This window comes from Saccopteryx leptura, chromosome 9, assembly GCF_036850995.1.
Source record: "Saccopteryx leptura isolate mSacLep1 chromosome 9, mSacLep1_pri_phased_curated, whole genome shotgun sequence".
NCBI classification, from domain to species: domain Eukaryota; kingdom Metazoa; phylum Chordata; class Mammalia; order Chiroptera; family Emballonuridae; genus Saccopteryx; species Saccopteryx leptura.
The window spans coordinates 35,583,119-35,604,822 of NC_089511.1; positions in this window are offsets into that span (position 1 = coordinate 35,583,119).

Genomic DNA, 21,704 nt, shown 5'->3' on the forward strand with positions numbered 1-21,704 from the left:
TCACAAAGCAAACAAACTTCACATAAACAACATAAAATTGATATTTTTACTGACTCATTTTCACTGGAGCCCACCTGCTTCCCACCACCCAGCCCCTTATTTCTGAAGCTCTGTGAGGTCATGATTGCCAAAGTCACGGCCACTACCGAAGGGAGTCACTGTGGTGTCTCGGCCACAAGTAACCAGAAATCTGACTAAGAGCAGTATAAACAAGACATGTAATTATCTCTCTGGAGAGAAGCAGACATAGAGAGTTCAAGGTTTGCTCAGTGGCCCGATGATGTCATCACGGCCCAGGCGTGTCCATCCTCAGTGTGTTGGCGTTTTGTTCTCAGGCGGCAAGATGGCAGCCCCAGACTCCGTATCCTGTCCTCTCGCAACAGCTTCCAAGCAGATGAGGGAAGAGGGGTTTCCTTTTGCATTTCTCAGAAAGCAGAGCTCCCGTTAGGTCTTCTTGATGGGAAGTGGTCAAAAGAGCCCCCCCCGCCTCCCCACCACTGCAAGACAGCCTGGAAAAGGGAGCCTCTAGCATGTGTCGCTTCCATCATGGGGGTGGGCGTGCCAGCATGCAGGAAGGGGGAAGGTCTGACTTTGAGTAGACAACTCACACCATCTGCTATGGAAGCTTGTAGGCGGGGTTTCTGAGTGGGGACCTGGCTGGACTCGGGGGGCCGTCCAAGGAAGTAGGAAGACAGCTGCTCTGAGACAGGATTTCTATATTTCTGACAGGTTTGTTTGTTTTTTTAAAATCAAGTTCAGATCTTCCATTTGCCATCTTCTTGGTCACAGTTACTATAAAACTTACAATATAATCACAATTAAGCATGTATGAAAAGAATTAAAGAAAAATCCATCCATCCATCCATCCATCCATTTTTCTATTCTTTCATTCTTCTACCAATTCTTTTTTCCCTTTCTCTATCCTCCCTCCATCCCTCTGCCCATTCTTTCAATGTTTAGGGTAAGGGTACAATTTGACTTAGTTATGATCAACGAGATGTAAGAAGTCTGCCTCTGAGGAATATTACCCCCCCCCAACCTTTGATATCTGCCCTGGACTCCTGTTTCCTGCTCTCCGTGGTCTGGGGGTGAACATTCAAAGAGAGGTAGGTGTCTTTCCTCCTTTCTTATTTTGAATAATGTCAGGAGAAGCTGAGATGCTTGGAGCTGTAGCAGCCATTTGGCAACAATGAGGCAAGGTACATAAAGATAAAATGCTCTGAGTCTTGTATTGGGGTACACAATAAATAAAAAAGTTTCTGTTCTTATGGGCTCAGTTCAGTTCAAGAGACAGAGAGATAAAGAGGACAATTACAATCCAGGGTAAGTCCTGGGGGAGGCGGAGTCAGGGAAAGAGTTCCAGGGGTTGATTAGGTCCATGTACAGGCTCATGAAAGAACAGAGTGCTGCTAGAGAAGGGTGTTCTGGGAAGAGGGCACAGCCTGAATAAGAACCAACATGAAGCAGGGGCGTTTCAAGGTGGTGGAGTAGCAATTCATTCAGGATGGCCAGGAAGGGGGTCATCTGGGAGGAAGTGCTGAGCAGTGAGGCCGGAGATAAGCAGGGCTCTGATGAGAAAGGCTGGACTCCCTGCCTCTGACCTGCTCTCTCTCAGACATCTTGGGCTCCAGAGGAAGAAATGTGCCAGCCCTTCTGATCTCCTTTCTACTTGTATGCTCCCCACCAGGTTCCTTGAGGTAAATTAGCAACTCCCATCCTGCCCTAGGAGTGTGCTCAGTGGTAAGTCTGGGCCTCGCTTCTCTCCGTGATGCTGAGAACCTCCTGGCCTTTGATATCTGCCCTGGACTCCTGTTTCCTGCTCTCCGTGGTCTGGGGGTGAACAGTCGATGACAGGCTCCTCCCTGCCCACCCCACCCTACCTCCCCCTTGAGAAGGTCAGCCATCAAAGGCCTGCAGAGGAAAGTGTCAGAAGTTGCAGCCTGAGCTGCAGCTGACAGATTCATCGCACACGGAAGCGGCTAATGATTTGGCCAGCCCTGGGCTGTCACCTCGCAATGCCTGGCTCTCCCCGAGCCATTGGCAGGCATGGCTTTACGGGAGAAAAACTCCCTTGAACATACTGTGGATGGGGGGCGGGGGGCCCTAAAAGCAAGCAACAGTGATGAAAACGACCAGGGACATGGTTCCCAAAGCCTTCTCCCTGGTGAGGTGGACCAGTGGAGGCTGCAGAGACACGCTGAGCTTTCCAACAGGCCGAAAGGAACAAAGGAACCGGTGACAACTTGGCCAAAGCCCCCTCCCCCAGGACATTAACTGCTTCCCTTTCCCTTCCAGCGGAGCAGGAAGATGGACGCGAAGGAAATGGAAAAATGCAAACTGCACACCAATTCAACTTTTTTGCTGCTTGGAGCTCAATATTTGCTAACTTTGGAAATCCCAAAAGAGAGAGGTGTTTTGTCAAGACATTTTAAAAAATTATTTTTGAGGGAAACAAGACAGGCTATTCATGAGCAGCGGGAAAGCACGCCTCTTGGGGTGCCCGGCACTCCCGCTGTGCCCAGTAATTTGATTTAATGAGATGATGAGGCCGCTGTGGGCACCCTCTCAGCCCCAACCCCGTGCCCCCAAGAGAGGGCGTTAGCTCAGGCACAGCCGGGACTTTGAAGCTCTATTTTGTTTTCCCCTCTCCCCTCTCCGACTCCCTGCCAATTAACACAAGGGAGAAATTACATCCAGGTGCAGCCTAAAGCTGGCCACTGCTGATTTGTGTCATCTCGTCCCTAAGGATGACATGGCAGCTTCAGGGGCAGAAGGGTGCCAGGCTGTTCTCCAACCCGAGGGCGAGTTGTTCTGAGCTGGGAAGTGGGGGCTACGAGCCCTAGCCCCGAGTGTGAATTGTGATCATGGGATGATGTCCCACCTGAGCACCTTTGTGACCACCAGTCAGTCTAGCGTGCTGAAACGCTCTCCCTCCAGAACTCTGCATGGCTGTTTCTTCCTGCCGGTCAGACCAGGGCCCAATAGCACCTCCTTCCGGAGGCTTCCCTGACCCTCTTAGAAATGGAGCCTCCCCCAAGTGGATTGTCCTCCGCCCCCTTACCCAGATTTGTTGGGGTATTTGCTTTTCTTCATGGCACTGGCCACTGCTGAAAATCCATGATTTGCCTCTTAACTTGTTGGTTTTCTGTCTCCGGCATGAGACTGTGAACTACATGAGGGCAAGGCATTGCTGTATGGCTCTCCATGTCCTCAGGGTCTAGAGGGCCACCCAGTGCATAGCAGGCGCTTAATAAATATCCAACGCGTGTGTGTATATGAGAGAGTGTGTGAGAATGTAAGTGCGCACACGCACCCTCCTACCAGAGCCCAGGATGCAGCAGGCACAGGTGTCACCGGTATCACTGATTTGTTCATTCGCTCTCTAGTGACTATTTACATTTAACCTTCACGTCAGCCCTTTGGACAAAGTATCATAGACCCGCTTTTGCCGTTGAGAAGACTGAAGCTCAGAGAAGTTATGTGGCTCAGCAGTGTCACACAGCTTCCCGACACCACCATTCTCCCTCCTCCCTCCTGAGCTGCATCCTCCCTTCTCTGCGGCTTGAGTTGTGGTGTGTTGACTGCCACCCTCCAGGAATGGCTGAGTCTGAAGACCCTGGAATCCCAGGCTCGGGGATCTTGCTGTGACCACAATGGTCACTAGCTGTGGCATTGGTGGTTGGACCAGCAGCCACGGACCCGAAGGACAGAAAGCAGGGCTGAGGGCACTGGTGCCTTCCAGCACTCTGGCACCTCAAGGAACCCGGGCAGAGGTCCTGGTTTGGACCCACTTGGTTTTGTGAATGAATGAATTTCCGGTGGACAGCGACAGGTTCTGAAATGGTGAGAACCCACCCCCATGTGATGTGTCCCAGTGGGATTAAGTGTTCAGTGCTGGTTAAAATGGTGCCAATAGTGAAAAAGAATTGAGCAGGGATTGCAAATGCCAACATCTGGGGGGCGGGGGTGCATCCATACCAGGGAGTGATGAGTCAGGGGCTGGAATTTCTGGGTTATCTGGTAACTCGAGGCTAACAGTTTGAGGAAGTGCCAGACTTTTTCAAAGGGGCTACACCATTTCACCTTCCCAGTGGTTCTCCTCTGCTTATTTGTAGCTTATACATTTTTGGCAGTGCTCTCTACTACTTACAATTTTTGCCCTGAAAGTAAGGTCACCGAAGAGTGGGAGGTGGGGTGGAGGATGGGACGTAACTGGTCGTACCACCTGGGATGACCTGGAACTCCAGAAGTGGCCGTGGACTCTGAAGGCATCGGGCTGTGTCAAGGGAGAGAACTTGAGGCCAGAGGTGGCCTCACTGGAGGCAATGGCACACTCCGGGGTCTGCGGGCTGGACACAGTGGGTGTTTGTGGCCGTGGACTCTGAAGGCATCGGGCTGTGTCAAGGGAGAGAACTTGAGGCCAGAGGTGGCCTCACTGGAGCTGATGGCACACTCCGGGGTCTGCGGGCTGGACACAGTGGGTGTTTGTGGCCGTGGACTCTGAAGGCATCGGGCTGTGTCAAGGGAGAGAACTTGAGGCCAGAGGTGGCCTCACTGGAGGCAATGGCACACTCCGGGGTCTGCGGGCTGGACACAGTGGGTGTTGGTGCAGATTGCGAGGCCCCAACCCCAGCAGAGACTTTTTACAGCTCAACTGGGGTCACTGCAGTGAAAATGAGGTGTGCCCCCATTTCTACATTTGGGGTCCAGTCTCCTGCCCCTGGGAACCTGAAATGGAGGCTGGTCAGGGCCACACTGAACATGGCCACTTACCATATCATATTGTTAAAATTAATAATGAGGGCCCTGGCCAGTTGGCTCAGTGGTAGAGTATCGGCCCGGTGTGTGAAAGTCCCAGGTTCAATTCCCATTCAAGGCATACAGGAAAAGCGACCATCTGCTTCTCCACCCCTCCCTCTCCCATCTCTCTTCTTCCTCAGCCATGGATCGAATGAGCAAGTTGGCCCCAGGTGCTGAGGATGGCTTCATGGCCTCTCCTCAGGCACTAAACTAGCTTGGTTCTCAAACTCCAGATGGGCTTGCTGGGTGGATCTTGGTCGGGGTGCAGGCGGGAGTCTCTCTTCACCTCCCTGACTCTCAATTGATAAAAGAAAATAAAAATTAATAATGGGAATTGCATAGCAAAAGTGCCTTGGGTAAATATGGAGTGCTGCTGGCTGCTTCCGGGCCCCACGCTTGCAGGCAGGGGACAGTAAACCTGGGGACAGGTGGGATACCCAGGTGGACATTGTCCTGTTGGAACGTGAGACCTTAATTACTGGGGTCAGGCTCATTGAGGCTGATTTGGGACCAGTTTCTAGAGATCTAGAGGTTTGTTCATGGCACCCATTGTCAGACATTTCTAATTTACATAAAAAACAAGTTCTTTCCACTCCCCTTGAATGAACATCTGCCTTGCTCTGTGTGTGCTTAAAAGGATTCAATGTTTTTTATTCGAGGGATGTCCTACAATTTGGGTTTTGTAGACATCAGAATTCTCAAATGCTACAGCTCTGAAGACTTCAGATGGTTATCCAGTTCAGACTGGCCTCTCCCTCTATTGAAACACATCGTTAGACTGATCTTAAGATCAGGAAAGATCGTCTGGGTAAGTTACTAAAGCTTTCTTTTAAGCTTCCTTATCAAGTAAATTGGGCAATAAATAAGATCCATCTCAGAAGGTTGTTGCGAGGATTAAATAAGATATGCATGTAATGTTCTTAGCGCTGTGCCAAGCACACTGTAAATATTCAATAAATGGCGGCATTATTATTGTCATCATCATCACAACCTGCATACAGTGTTTTCTTTGTGTCCACACCTCACCTTTTGAATCAATCAAGTCAGCAGTTGGCTCACAGATAAAGCTTCCTTCCCCGGCTTGATTACAACACAGGAGGCAGAGCTCTTAAGCTCATTCCAGACTGGCAGGAACCAGCTCTCACCTTCTGAAGAGGTGAGGTCCAGACTACCTGGGACAGCCCAGGTGGAGCCGCTGGCATCTAGGATGCCACGCCCTCTAGTGGAGGGATGAGGCTCCTGAACACAGGTGTGCCAGGAGATGGGTGAACTGAGATGCTCTGCAAAACCAGGTGAATTTCCATGCTGTGGAAATACAGTTCTCTGGAAACACAGCCAGTAAAAAAAATAAAAAATAAATTGCAGGCATACCTAATGTTGTTGCTCTTCACGTTGTTGTGCTTCACAGGTGTTGTGTTTTGTTTGTTTGTTTTACAAATTAGAGACAAGATCCTCCACCAGCAAACAGATTACTACTCATTTTATTGGGACACTCGCTTTGTGTTGGTGGTCTGGAACGGAACCCACAGTATCTCTGAGGGATGCCCACAATCAGAGCCACAGGTGATGCGAACAGAAACATGTCTGAGCAACGTACATTCGTAATGTCTTTTTCTTGCTTTGTGTTTTTGTTTTGTTTTGTTTTGTTTTGTTTTATTTTTTTATTAAATTTAATGCAGTGACATTGATAAATCAGGGTACATATGTTGAGAGAAAACATCCCAGATTATTTTGACATTTGATTATGCTGTATACCCCTCACCCAAAGTCAAATTGTCTTCCATCACCTTCTATCTGGTTTTCTTTGTGCCCCTCCCCTCCCCCACTCCTTCTCTCCTTCCTTGCCCCCTCCCCCCTCCCCCCACCCCCATTACCATCACATTCTTGTTCATGTCTCTGAGTTGCATTTTTATGTCTCATCTATGTATGGATTCATATAGTTCTTAGTTTTTTCTGATTTACTTATTTCACTCCGTATAATGTTATCAAGGTCCATCCATGTTGTTGTAAATGATCCAATGTCATCATTTCTTATGGCTGAGTAGTATTCCATAGTATATATGTACCAAAGCTTTTTAATCCACTCGTCCTCTGATGGACACTTGGGCTGTTTTCAGATCTTCGCTATTGTGAACAATGCTGCCACAAACATGGGGGTGCATTTCTCCTTTTGGAGCAGTTCTATGGTGTTCTTGGGGTATATTCCTAAAAATGGGATAGCTGGGTCAAAAGGCAGTTCGATTTTCAATTTTTTGAGGAATCTCCATACTGTTTTCCACAGTGGCTGCACCAGTCTGCATTCCCACCAGCTTTGTGTTTTAAATACATGCTCCAATATATGAGCAAGGGGAGGGGAGGAGTGACTGCTAGTAGGTATAGGGCTTCCTTTTGAGTTTACAAAAAATGTTCTAAGATCAACTGTGCTGATGGTTGCCAACTTCTGTGAATACACTAAAAATCACTGAATTGTCCACTTTAAGTGCGTGAATCTCAATAAAGCTGTTTGAAAAAGCAAGTGTATTTTATTGTTTTTAGCTATTTCCCCAAATGCTCGTTTTATTACCAAAAATGGAGAATGTATGTAAAAAAAAAATAGGTTAGGCCCTGGTCGGTTGGCTCAGCGGTAGAGCGTCGGCCTGGCATGCGGGGGACCCGGGTTCGATTCCTGGCCAGGGCACATAGGAGAAGCGCCCATTTGCTTCTCCACCCCGCCCCCCTCCTTCCTCTCTGTCTCTCTCTTCCCCTCCCACAGCCAAGGCTCCATTGGAGCAAAGATGGCCCGGGCGCTGGGGATGGCTCCTTGGCCTCTGCCCCAGGTGCTAGAGTGGCTCTGGTCGCCGCAGAGCGACGCCCCGGAGGGGCAGAGCATCGCCCCCTGGTGGGCAGAGCGTAGCCCCTGGTGGGCGTGCCGGGTGGATCCCGGTCGGGCGCATGCGGGAGTCTGTCTGACTGTCTCTCCCCGTTTCCAGATTCAGAAAAATACAAAAAAAAAAAAAAGGTTATTCTTAAAGATTTTATTTGCAGTTTTTGAGTTTCAGATACATTTAGCAGCCTGCCCATCGGAGGGAATGTTTATCTGTGGTCGGCAGTGAGATCCCGCTGCGGGGCCGGGCGCTATGGGAGACGGGAGGCGTGAGGCGTTCAACGCCAGAGACTGGAGTGGTTTCTTGTCCATCTGTGGAGACCAGACTGATCCTGAGAAGGAACTGAACAAAAATGGAAAAGTTGGCACGAAATAAGGGGCTCAGTTATGTGTTGAGTCGGTTGAAGGAGGAGGATACTATGGACGGTTTAAAATACAGAGGAGGGCTTCATGGAGGTGGGACCTGAGCTGGAACATAATTGGTTTAATGAAAATAATGAGTAAAACATAAGAGAAGTAAATAACATGAAAATAACAAGGAGTTATACTAAGAGCAACAGCTCTTCCTCCCTGGGCTCTTCCAGGTGCTTCCTGTACAGGGTAGATGTCTAGAAATCATTCAAGTCAAAGAGTGTCCCACCCCTCTCTCCAGTCTCCTGCCAGTGTCTCCACTGGGCGACCCCAGCCAGAAGCCAGAGATCAGGGGCGGTTGACATAGTCCATGTGATCTGCTCCTGGGAATAGAGGAAGGAGGAAAAGACAAGAGTGGCCTTGAGGGCCGAGTAGAGGCATCCGGCACCTCGACGCGGAGCTGCAGGTGGATAGAACATGACTTTGCAGCGTCCTGGGGGAGAGTTTTATCAGACAGACTGCCACGACTGGCCTGAGAATTGGGACTGAGAGAGAACAGCGATGGGGAGCCCTGGGCTGCTCCAAGCTTTGAAATAGTAGCGGGGACAGGTAGTATCACCTTTGTCGTTGGAATATGTTGTCCTCTCAATTAAGTTCTCTTTATGCATTTACTTTAAATCCTTGCTACCCAATTTGTGGTCACCCTGAATGCACTGACCTAGAACCTGCATCTTAACCCCATACACCACAATTCACCTGCAGGCTAGCACAGCTTTAAAGCACCCCAGGGATTAGAGTGGGGGTGGCGGGGAACAAACCAGTGTAGGGTTGCCATGTGGGACTGTCCCCCCTTGCTGCAGGGTCTCATGTATCACCAATAGGAAGCCTGACTGCTGGCCCACTCTTCTTCCACAGGAGATCTTCCCTGCAAACACCAGGAATGGCCCCACGATTCTATCCACACAATGCACCCCACATCCACTTTTTGTCCATTGGACTGGCACAAAGAGATGAAATTTAGTTGCTAAATGTATATATGTAATATTGCCCATTTATAGTTTTTTTTTTTTTTTTTGGTTTTTGTTTTTGTATTTTTCTGAAGCTGGAAACGGGGAGAGACAGTCAGACAGGCTCCCGCATGTGCCCGACTGGGATCCACCCGGCACGCCCACCAGGGGCGACGCTCTGCCCACCAGGGGGCGATGCTCTGCCCCTCCGGGGCATTGCTCTAACGCGACCAGAGCCACTCTAGCGCCTGGGGCAGAGGCCAAGGAGCCATCCCCAGTGCCCGGGCCATCTTTGCTCCAATGGAGCCTTGGCTGTGGGAGGGGAAGAGAGAGACAGAGAGGAAGGAGGGAGGGTGGTGGAGAAGCAAATGGGCGCTTCTCCTATGTGCCCTGGCCGGGAATCAAACCCGGGTCCCCCGCACGCCAGGCCGATGCTCTACTGCTGAGCCAACTAGCCAGGGCCCCCATTTATAGTTTTTGATAGTCATATAAAATCCACTGATTATCAGGAAACAAACACCACACCTGTCTTACACATTATCCCTGGACACCCACATGGCACTGTGGCCAGTGAGCAAGCATCATGGTGCAGAAGGGAGATGGGAAGCGTTTGAAGTGTCAGCAGCCCCGATGGAAGCACACGATACACAGTGGTCACCGGGGCAGTTCTGTCTCTGCACGTGAGGGGGGATGAAGGAAGAAATGCCCTTGACTTGGGCATGGAAGGGTGGACCTGCTTGGCTAGGGGACAAGGACAGGGAGTCATTCCAGGCAGAGAAGAAAGCTACCTGCTAAAGGGTAGATTTTTGAGTTCTAGATTCCGCCGGCTGTGTTCACCTGTCAAAGGGTGTTTGACTTTGAAAAGCAGTCGTTTGTTATTTCTTTTGTTCCCAAGCATTCCTGGATTATTGTTTTTATTTTTTTAAACCTCTAAAACTGAAGTTACACATAGAAATGACAATACTGATAACTACGCGAATTTAACGATCATTCTGGAAATCAGTCACGGGTGGATTTAAGTTGCCCCCCCTTCCCCATTATCTGGAAGTGCTGAGCTTGAGTTTGATGTGCCAGCCTCCGAGTATTTTGAGCAGATGTGTTGAGAAAGCCAAGTTCCGGCTCTGAGGTCTTGCTCTATGGCTTTGGGCAAATTGGACAAGATTGAAAGAAACGGTTGTTCCAATCTATGGTGGTTTGATACAATTAACATGGCTCTGCCAGTGGTAGAACTGGAATGTCCAGATACCATCAGCCCTGTCAATAGACCCTGGGAAAGGGGAACAAAGGGATCTTAAGTTGCATCTGACTGGAGTGCAGTTTATGCCAAATGCCGTGTAGACATGAACTAATGGTGTGTGTTGAACAGAGTGACAAGCTGGGTCGGTGATATCACATCACAGGGAGATAATGGCCTCTAGAGTCAAAGGAAACATTATATACTGGGTCTGCTGCACGACAGAGAGTCAGCTGGAGTGAGCGATCAGTGTCCCCCATAATTTGGGGGTTCTGTCTCTACAGTGGGGGTAAAAGCAGCATTTTAGCTCAGTGCCTGGCCCTGAGGAAGTGCTCAATACAAGTGATGGTGGTGGTGGTGGTGGTAGTTACTCCTATCTTATTCTAAAGATCCTTCTAGTATATCATACAGGAAACTTGCTAAAATTGTATTATATAATGTGTTTTCTGTTAATGAGGGGTGGCTATGCTTGACAAATATTTCATCCATAACTACTGTGTACAAAACATGAAATCGTGATTTAAGACTACAAGACTCGATTGTACTCTTAAGTATATACACTACATCTTTGCAAGTGTCATGTCATCAGACACGATAAACACTTCACATTTATTTGTTCTCTAATCTGTCAACATGCGCAAGGCATGTGAGCTATTCCTGGCCTACTGCCAATATCAATGTCAATATAGCGGGAAGGGAGCCTTTGACAACTGCAACCATGACGCCTAACGCAGGTCCGGGAGAACTCGCTGCATGCTGGGAGGGATGGCGCTGTAGATAGAGTGACGTCTGGACGTTCAGGCTCCCAGAGGCCAGCTCATTCCCTGACAGGCACCATCGTGCCTTCTGCCTCCATTGTGCCTTCCTGCCTCCATGCCTTTTCTGGAATGAGTTGTCTGTTTTCCCCACAGATGTCCCTTGAAGAGCACATACTTCCCTTGTTTCTTTTTCTTTCTTTCTTTTTCTTTCTTTCTTTCTTTCTTTCTTTCTTTCTTTCTTTCTTTCTTTCTTCCTTCCTTCCTTCCTTCCTTCCTTCCTTCCTTCCTTCCTTCCTTCCTTCCTTCCTTCCTTCCTTCCCTTTGATGTGATTTCAGACATACAAAAGAGGATTTTTAAAAATCTCACAATACCCTTCATACTCCCCAAATATGAATTTTTACCTTCTCTGTTGTATCTTCTCTCCCCCTCCCCCTCCATCCCACACAGAGGAAGCTGCAGAGAACACCCACCTCCACCACTAAATACTACAGTATACATTTCCTAAAAACAAGAGATCCTCTTACATAACCACAGTACAACAATCAAAATGAGAAAACTAACATTTAGGGAGGATGGTTGCACAACAATGTGAAAATACTTAATGCCACAGAACTATCCACAGTTAAATATGGCTAAGCCCTGGTCGGATAGTTTAGCTGGTTCAAGCATTGTCCCGGCGCACAGAGGTTGCTGCACAGCGGTTCGATTCCCCATCAAGGCACATACAGATTGATGTTTCTGTCCGTCTCTTTCTTTTTCCCTTCCTATCTAAAATCAGTAAATATTTTTTTTCATATGGCTAAAAAAATGGTGAGTTTTATATTATGTATATTTCCCCACAATTTTAGAAAAAGAAATAATTCTTCAAAAAGTTGTATTTCAGAGGAAGGTGGCCTTTTAACTTCTTGCGTTTACATTTGTTCTTTTTCTGGTTCCTCCAAAGCCTCCCTAAATTCATTAGCCACACCATTGTCAGTGGTCGCCAGTTCTCTTGAATGTTATGCAGGAAAGTGAGTGTGATACCTGGACACACTTACAAATGTTCCTCCCAACAGCACTGATTGGCCTGACATTAGAAATGAATTATTTTCCATTATCCCACTGACCCCCGTTGTGTGTTCTATTAACACCACATGTTACACTTCTATATTTTTAGCAAAACCTAGCCCCTGGCGTAAGCACGGCCCACGTGGCACAGGGAAGCCAATGGCCTCCCTTCGTCTAACGTTTTCCTGCGTCTCTTCCCAGCCAGAAAACATGCCTGGGCAGGATCCGTGTGATCAAGGAAAAGGTGGATTTTATCAGCTCCAAAGTCACAGCGAAGTGGGCCCGTGTTTTGTAAAACATGTGTTTGGCAAATGACTCCCTGTGGGTTGCAGAAATCCAGATGGAGGAAATTTTCTAAGTGCAATGTCAGAATTTTACATCTGCTGATCCCAACATGTGCATGAGGCCAAATGAGAAGAAATGAATTGTTTGTCCACAAAATCTTACAGTACAGATGTGGTTCTGGGGGCATGTCAAATCTAGAAGGCGAAAACCGTACTGTCCACATCCCTGCCAGGCTTGGGCATTGTTAGAGTGGGGAGAAGTCATAACATCCCCTTAGAAGAGATCTCAGTTTTACAGATGAGAAAACTGAGGCACTGGGAGGTAGGTGAGCTGCCCAATGTTACCCAAGTTTGAAATTGGAGCCTGGGGCTCTGGAGACTCAATGCAGTGTCTTTCAGCTTCACCATGCTGGACAAGCATTGACAAGTAGCTCCTGAGTGCATGGGTTTGATTAACTAGGGCCTTCCACTCACTGCTGCGTTGCTAAGTCTGTTTGCTATACCACTTAGGTTCCTGATTTCCTTGTGCACAAAATGGGAGTGGTAATAACAGCTCCTTCACTAGGCTGTTGGACACAGTGCTTGGTACTAATAAGGGCTAATAATGATAAGTCACGATACAATAAGGAGAGACCAACAGAATGAGGCCTTGATGTCCATGAGGGGTCAGAGGGAGGGCCAGGTGACTGGTGGGGGTGGGAACGGCTGGGGCAGATTGGTAGCAGAGGGGCCTGCAAACCGCATTGTCATATTAGGCTGGTATCATGCTGGGTGGAGATGGGGCTGAGAGATAGGGGTCTTCTCAGCATGAGCCACCCCCTCTTTATTTTTTAGAGGGAGAGGGAGAGAGAGAACCAGGGTAGGGGGAGACAGGAAGGGAGAGAAAAAGACGGGGGGGGGAGATAAAAAGCATCAACTCCTAGTTGCTTCCCTTCAGTTGTTCATTGATTGCTTCTCATATGTGCCTTAACCAGGAGGCTCCAGTTGAGCCAGTGACCCCTTACTTAAGCCAGAGACCTTGGGCTTCAAGCCAGAGACTTTTGGCCTCAAGCCAGTGACCTTGGGATCATGTCGATGATATTGCACTGCAGCTGGCAATCCCAAGCTCAAACTGATAAGCCCGCACTCAAGCCAGCGACTTCAGGTTTCAAACCAGAGATCTCAGCATTCCAGGTCTACACTCTATCTACTGAGCCACCACTGCTAAGGTACCATGAGCCATTTTTTTAAGAATGACATGGCAATGTGCTGTACTTTGACAATGTTACTTGGAAGCTGTGCTGGTTGTTTCCCATTTAACCCTCCAGATCCATTTTTCATGCTCCTCTGTGCCTAGGATGCTGCCCTGCAGAACTGAATGACAGAGTTCCCTAGCTTCCTGCTTCCTGTTTCCTGTTGGAATTAGCCAGTGATAGACACCAGAAGTCCACGGGAGGGTGGGATCAGAGAGAGGCTGGGGCATTTCTTCTCTGCTCCCTTGGTGCCTGGCTATCGCTCTCCCCATCTCTCTTCCTTTGCCTTGTTCAGTCCACGCGGTAAGGACTCCCTGCTCTTGTTAGCCTTTGGATGCTTCCCCACCCTTTGTCTGTTCCCCGAGCCCCACCCTAACTCTGTAAATGACCTCCTGATGACACCTTTTCCAGTTACCTCCAGAGAAGGCTGCTTTCTTGGGGAGACTGTGACTGATAGAGGACTGATAGTGAATTAGAGACAGAGCTTATTCAAGGTCACAGTGACTCCCCCTCCCACCATCCCTCAGACAGAGGGGTATCTGAGGCTTTGGGGCTGGTGTAGGAGTTACATTTCAGTCCAGTATATTGTAGTACTAACTAGCGTCCCTTCTTCCTTTCCTTTCTTTCTCCCTCCTTTCCCCACTTCCTTCCTCCTTCCCTCTCTCCCTTCCTTCCTCCCTTTATTTATTGAGCACAAAAGCCAAAGAAAACAAACACAAACCCCATTCTGGAGCTTATAACCTAGTTCAGCAGTTATACACTGTGGTCCTTAGACCCTGAGAATTTTCAGAAGCCCTTCAGGGGAACCATGAGGCTGCACTATTTTCATGTTAAGATGCCACTTGCCATTTTTCACAGTGTTGATATTTGCACCGATTGCGCAGAATCAATGGTGGGTAAAACTGGTGGTGACATAGCGTAGGCCAAGGCAGTGGTGCCAAAGTACACTTACTAGGTGTCATGATTCTCACAGTCACACACTTGCAGTTAAAAGAATGTTTCACTTAAGAATGTCCTCCATGAAGCAGTAAAATAGTTAATATTAAATCTTGACCTTTGAGTACATGTCTTTCTAATACTCCACGATGAAACAAAAAAAAAGCCCAAAGAATATGTTTGCTGCTATCCAATACCTAGACAACCACATCTGCTATTAGACAGTTATGTCCACTACCTGGAAATCTCAAGGAAAAGCACTTGAGAGATTGAGTTATTGAGCTGAACCATCTTCTTTTTCAAGAAACACTTACTAAAGAAATAATTGACAGGTCATTCATACTAGCATACTCAGACATGGATTTTTTTTAGAATGAACAAAGTGAGCCTGTCCCTTCCAGGAAAAAGTCAAACTTTTAAGCAAAAGTTTGAATTTGGGGAGACTCATATAATGTCATGGGGAGCTTGACGACTTCCTAGTACCCAAGATTTTTCTGATGAGATCAATGGCAATATTAACAAATGTAATTTTTCAGACTGTGTAATGAGATGTGTCAACATTGGAGAGAGCTGTATAACTCAGTCCAGTAAGCCAATATGTTCCAAATGATCATGATGGGATGTTAGGAGATTTTGCATGGGTAAAAATCCACTCAAAGTACATGTGAGAACAGGGGATTGTAATGTAATAGAATACAAAAATAGATTTGGTTTCAGATTCCATATGGTAACCAATCATTACAGAGCTTCCTCTTGTTGAGTTTTGGTGTAGTATTAAAGAATAATACCCATAATTATCCCAAAATGACTATTAATGTACTTCTTAATTTCCAACTACATATCTGTGTGAGGCCAGGCTTTTTTTCATATGTTTCACCAATATGACATACTGTACCAGATTGAATGCAGAAGCAGATAGGAGAATACAGCTGTTTTCTATTAAGTCAGACATTAAAACAATTTGCAAAAATATAAAACAATGTGAATCCTCTAATTTTTTATATTTTTGCAAAGTATGGTTATATTTTCCAAAATATGTTTTGTGTTAAAGAGTAATGGCTTTACTCTTATTCTAGTTTACATAACTTAGTGGATGGAATATTTTTTAAATTTATCATTTTAATATCAAATTCTTTAAATATCAGTAGATATAAGTCACTGAAGCAGAAGTCTTTGGACTCATTGATATTTGTTAAGTGTGTAAAGAGGTCCTGAAGTTCAAAGGTATGTGAGCCTCTGTTCTGTTAGTGATACGGTAAATGCTAACATCTGTTGATGTCTGAGTAAGGGCTAGAGGATGCTCAACATTCATTCTTTCATCAACTCCTCATGAAGCTTGTACCACTATTAAATTATGTTAGAGATTAAAGGTCCAGCCATACAGAATCAGACTGCCTGGGAGATTGCTTGATTCCATCAGTGTAAGAGCTGTGCAACCCTGGGTAAGTGTATTTCCTTCTCTGAGCCTCCTCTGGCCATGGAGATTACAGTGGCTCTCAGTGACAGGCATGTGTGGGCAGTAAGTGGTAGTGGAGGTGATGAGAGTAATCATGTAACAAACAGGCGCTCACGCTGGACACCACCGGCATTTCCTGTCCAAGTTCTCATTAATTCCTCTGGGAAGCTCTGTCCTGGGTATTGTTATCCACCCTCCCCTCGGCCAGCCCCATTTATAATGAGGAGGACAAGGCTTCCTGTGAGGGAAAGTGAGGCAGTGCCTGTCACACACAAAGACCAGAAGCCCCAAACCTCTTTAACATGTTTCTATTTCTACATGTTCTGACTCTTCCTAAGAACCCTGGTGGAAAGATAAGAATAGCCAGTGGGCAGCAGGGAGCCTCTCAGCCAGAGGACAGTACATATCTGGGAAGACATGTCTTGGCTTTTCCCACTTTGGCCGACGGGTGGTTGAGAAACCTGCAGGGGAAGAAGGGAGACACAGCCCACAGGAGAGATGCTCTTCCCGGATGCTGGAGAAGCAGGTATTTCACGCTGTGTTTGTGCACAGGAGCCTCCAACAATCCCTGTGCTTGTCTGCCTGGCTGTTGGGTAATTTTACAAATTGGCTTTTACTGGCAAGGGAGGTGGGCGGATGTGGGCAGTGGAATATTCCTCTAGGTCACAGGTTCAGAGCTGGCTTGGTTGTGGGAGACTTCTGGGGTTATCTGCCCTCTGAGAAGCTGTTTGTCGATTTTGATTGGGGCCTGGGTCAAGGCCTTCAGCCAACAAGTATCTAAGTACCTGCTAAGTTCTCGGCACTGTGCTAAATGCTCAAGATAGAGAGATGAGTAATATTGTCAGAGTTCATCTCTTCGTGGAAGTTTATATCTAGTAGAAAAGAGAGATAACTATTCAAGCTTTAGCAAAGATTTAGGGGGCCCAAGTAACCACCTTCTCCTGTCTTGTTTCTCATGGTTGAGAAATAAATAAGAATAAAAATTTTAAAAATATCTGTATATCTCAAGATGAGAATTCAAACCAGGTGGGTTTTTCTTCCTGCATCTTCCTTTCATTTCCTGGAGCAGTTGCCTCAGACTTGGGCTCTGTCTCAGCCCACTGGTGGTGGTGGGGTCTGAGACTCCTCATTTCTACCACACTCCCAGGAGAATGTTGATAGCGGTGGTGTGGACTACACTTTGGAGGGCAAGGCTCTAATGGGCGTGTTTCCTTAGAATTTCTGAATTTCTGTTCAGTGCTGATCCTCATTGCCTAGAACAGAGCTTGGCACATATTAGATGCTCAATAAATACTCAGTGAATGAATGGATTCTCTGTAGTCATTCCCATTTCTCAGGTTGTTCCCACTTCTCAGAACCAAGATTCCCACATCTTTCTCTTGCCCACAGGTCCTCTACTAACTCTGCAACTCTGATCAGAGGTGAATGAGCCCAAAATGTCACCAGAGCTGGCATGATGAGTAACAGACCAAGAGTCAGACACTGGCTCTCTTCTCCTCCATAGCTGTCTATTATTTATATACTATTTCACTTGCTAATGTGTAACCCAAAACCTTACGTTGCCACACCAATCCCACCACACTCCCCAGAATGAGAGCCAATTGAGCTGCAGGTCCCCCACTCCTACTCCAATGCAGGCATGCACCACCCTGCAACTGTTGCACCTCCCAGAGTGTCGTCGGAACATCCCCCATCCCACCCGGCATCACAGACCAGCTCACAACTCAATGTGGGTTCTGTTTATTGTTCTAGAGAAGCAATTTTCAAGGGGGGTTTGAAATACTTGTTAAAATTAAGGTAAAGAATGTAAACCACAGCCAGGCTCATTCACCTTATGCTTCAAAAGCCTCTTGTTTCTCCAGGCACCACCCTCCTGCAAGCCTCCTGCAGGCCTCAATTAGCTCTGGTAAAAAATAAGGCCAGCTGTCCAGGGGACCAGGGACAGAGCAGGGCCAAGGAGTGTGGTCTGTCCCTGGGGCGTGCACAGCCGCCTCAGGGGTGGAGACACCTGCTGGGCTCCTGTGAAAGATGCTTGGGAAGGCTGAAGAGATCTGGTGGATGAAATTGACAAATGATTAGAGGAGAAAAACAAGTCTCTAAACTCCACGGGCATCTTAGTGACCAGCCGTTCGACTCTATCTCATAATGACTGAGGTAAACATCCCACTCCTGGCTGATGAGTACTGGCATATCGGAGCCTGCGTTATGTCGAAGGGCAAGCAGAAAGCACCTTGATAACTTTAAATACCGAAAGGCAGAGCCCTTCAGGGAATACCACGAGAGGCAGCTTCCCCGGCACAGAGTGTGGCTTCTTGTTTCAAGGAATGGCTACTTCCAGGAGGTGGCTTTTTATTTTCTGCAGACATTTCAAAAGAAAAGAAAAGAAAAGATCAATAAGGGAAGCTACTTGGGGAGTAAGCCTGGAAGGATCCTTAAAGTGAAGGGTGAACACTGGAAGGGATGGGCGTGTGAGGAGCTGTTAGCCGGAGCTCCATGCAGAAGGCTGCGTGCGCTCTCTCAGCTTGGTCCAAATCGGACAGGAGCCGGTCCTTCCCAACTTCCTCTGGAGATAAGATCGGCAAATGGAGAGTATGAGTGATTTTTTTCTTCAATTAGTAAATCTGAGCTTTCTTTCCAAAGTAGGTTCAGATTCCAGTTTAGGCTCCATCTCTGATGGCTCAGAACCAGCATGGTCCTGGAAGAACAGGTAAACTGCACAACATGTTCAATGATTCGCTGCTCCTGGCAGAGGAGCTGTTAGGATCTGGGGTCAAAACCAAACTCCGGTTGGCTCAGTGGTAGAGCGTCGGCCTGGCGTGAAGAAGTCCCGGGTTCGATTCCCGGCCAGGGCACACAGGAGAAGCGCCCAGCTGCTTCTCCACTCCCCCCCCCCCCTTCCTCTCTGTCTCTCTCTTCCCCTCCTGCAGCCAAGGCTCCATTGGAGCAAAGATGACCCGGGCACTAGAGATGGCTCCTTGGCCTCTGCCCCAGGCGCTAGAGTGGCTCTGGTCGCCGCAGAGCGTCGCCCCTGGTGGGTGTGCCGGGTGGATCCCGGTCGGGCGCATGCGGGAGTCTGTCTGACTGTCTCTCCCCGTTTCCAGCTTCAGAAAAATACAAAAAAAAACAAACAAAAACAAAACAAAACAAAACAAAACCAGCTCTTGCGCTGCTGGGGAGCTGGGTGAAGACACCAGGCAAACCCCACGCTCTGGGAATCCATCTGTCCTTAGAACCTCTTCCTTTTCACAGAGACCAGAGTGCCACTGCACAAGGACCCTGCAGACTACAACGAGGGGCACGCGTGTGAGGGCAGGTGGTGAGAACCTCAGTGGGGCCCTTGCAGCCAGGCATATCAGGACCGAGTCAGCGCCGCTCGTTAACAGGACTGTGGCCGTGTACTGAACCTCCCCGGGTCTCAGGACCCCATCTCTAGAGGGGTGAATATGAAAGCACATGCGAGGAACTCAGTCCTTGGAGCCGTTTCTGTTCACGTCTCTGACATCATTACAGTTCACTGACCCCAAATGAGAAATAAGGTGTCATATACTGTGAGGGCCCTCAGGAAAGTCTAGGTTAGACCAGAGACCCGGGATTCAATTCCCAAAGACTACTTTCCTTCTTTTGAACAAAAATCGATCACAGGAGAGCTCCGAGGCCAGAGCTTAGCAAATGGAGGGTAATTTAGGATGGTGGGTGGTCCCACAATCATCAGGCAATTAGATATGAAAAAGCGCTCACTCCCTGACAGACGCCCGCATTTATACAGCTGCTGGGCGAGCTCCGTGTCGTGAACTCCTCCCGACAGACAGCCACAGGAAGCTCGGGAGAAGCGACACTCCAGTCTCCATGGAAATGCTGAAAGTTTTCCTGCGACAAAGAGCAGCATCAGCCACCATTCAAAGGGCGGGGCAACAGGAAGCTTGCGTTTCACTCCTTGAAGGAGAAAATGGAAGCAAAAGTAGTTCAGGCATATGTGTGACTCATAGCTGGAGCAGGCATGGCTTCACTCTGTGGCACTGGGCGTCAGGGAAATGCTCCTTATTTCTCTGCTTTGCCTCAAACAGAAATATTCAGTGGCAACTCTTCCCTCCCTCTCCCCTGCCATGTGTAAGGGTTTGTGAGAAATTTAATTTGGGTCATTTTACCTTTTTGGAGGGTGGATTAGGCAAGATGAGGCTTCTCTTCTAGATCCAGTTGTATTTTTTTTGGGGGGGGTCTTAAGCAAATCACAGTGTTTGAGGGGGCATCTGGTGTACCATCCATCATGGCTGTACTTGGAGGCCAATTGTATAAGCTGGCTGGGTTGGTATAGCCCAGGGGTCGGGAACATTTTTGGCTGAGAGAGCCATGAACGCCACATATTTTAAAATGTAATTCTGTGAAAGCCATAAAACGACCCGTGTACATTACACATTATCCAATAAAAATTTGGTGTTGTCTGCAACCATGAACATGAGTGGTAGGAAATGAATGGATTGTAATACATGAGAATGTTTTATATTTTTAATGTTATTATTTTTTTATTAAAGAGTTGTCTGCAAACCAGATGCAGCCATCAAAAGAGCTACATCTGGCTTGCGAGCCATAGGTTCCCGACCCCTGGTCTAGCACAAGGTGGATAATTCCCCATTGTAGTCTGATCAAGGGTGGACAAGGACTTGGTGGTGCTGTGGAGGGTGGTGGATGGAACGGAGACAGGAGAGCCCACCTGGGGCCCACTACCCTTCTGAGCAGGATGTGGATGCCTTGCCCACATTACCAACAGATCAGGAATACTAACCAGACCCTTTAACCATTCCTCAGGAGTGATTCCTGAGTCGACTTGCCAAATTTAGCAAATAAAAACACAGGATGCCCAGTGAAATGGGAAGTTCACATAAACAGTAGTATTTGTTTCCCTGGACTGCTGTAACAGATCATCACAAACTGGGGGTTTAAAGACACGGAAACCTGTCTCCTCGTGGCTCTGGAGGCCAGAAGTTGGAAATCAGTCTCCACAGGACTGTGCTTCTCCGGAGCTCCAGGGGAGGAGCTTCCCCATCTCTGCCGGTCTCTGGGGCTCTGCATGTCCCTCGGAATCTCTTGGCTTCTAGAAACCATCGCTTCAGCCTGCCTTCACCTTCGTACGGCCTTTTCTCTGTGTGTATCTATGTCTTCATGTGTTGTTCTTATAAGGGATGCTAGTCCCTGAATTCAGGGCCCTCTCTCATCCAATCCCATCTTCAATGATTGCGTTTGCCAAGACCCTATTTCCAAGTAAAGTCACATTCTGAGCTTCTGGGTAGACACTATTTCACCCACAACAATGAAAATAAATTTCCAGTTGCATGGGACAGACTTCATGTTAAAATGACTCAATGCCCTGGCTGGTTGGCTCAGCGGTAGAGCGTCGGCCTGGCGTGTGGGGGACCTGGGTTCGATTCCCGGCCAGGGCACATAGGAGAAGCGCCCATTTGCTTCTCCACCCCCACCCCCTCCTTCCTCTCTGTCTCTCTCTTCCCCTCCCGCAGCCAAGGCTCCATTGGAGCAAAGATGGCCCGGGCGCTGGGGATGGCTCCTTGGCCTCTGCCCCAGGCGCTAGAGTGGCTCTGGTCGCAATATGGCGACGCCCAGGATGGGCAGAGCATCGCCCCCTGGTGGGCAGAGCGTCGCCCCTGGTGGGCGTGCCGGGTGGATCCCGGTCGGGTGCATGCAGGAGTCTGTCTGACTGTCTCTTCCCGTTTCCAGCTTCAAAA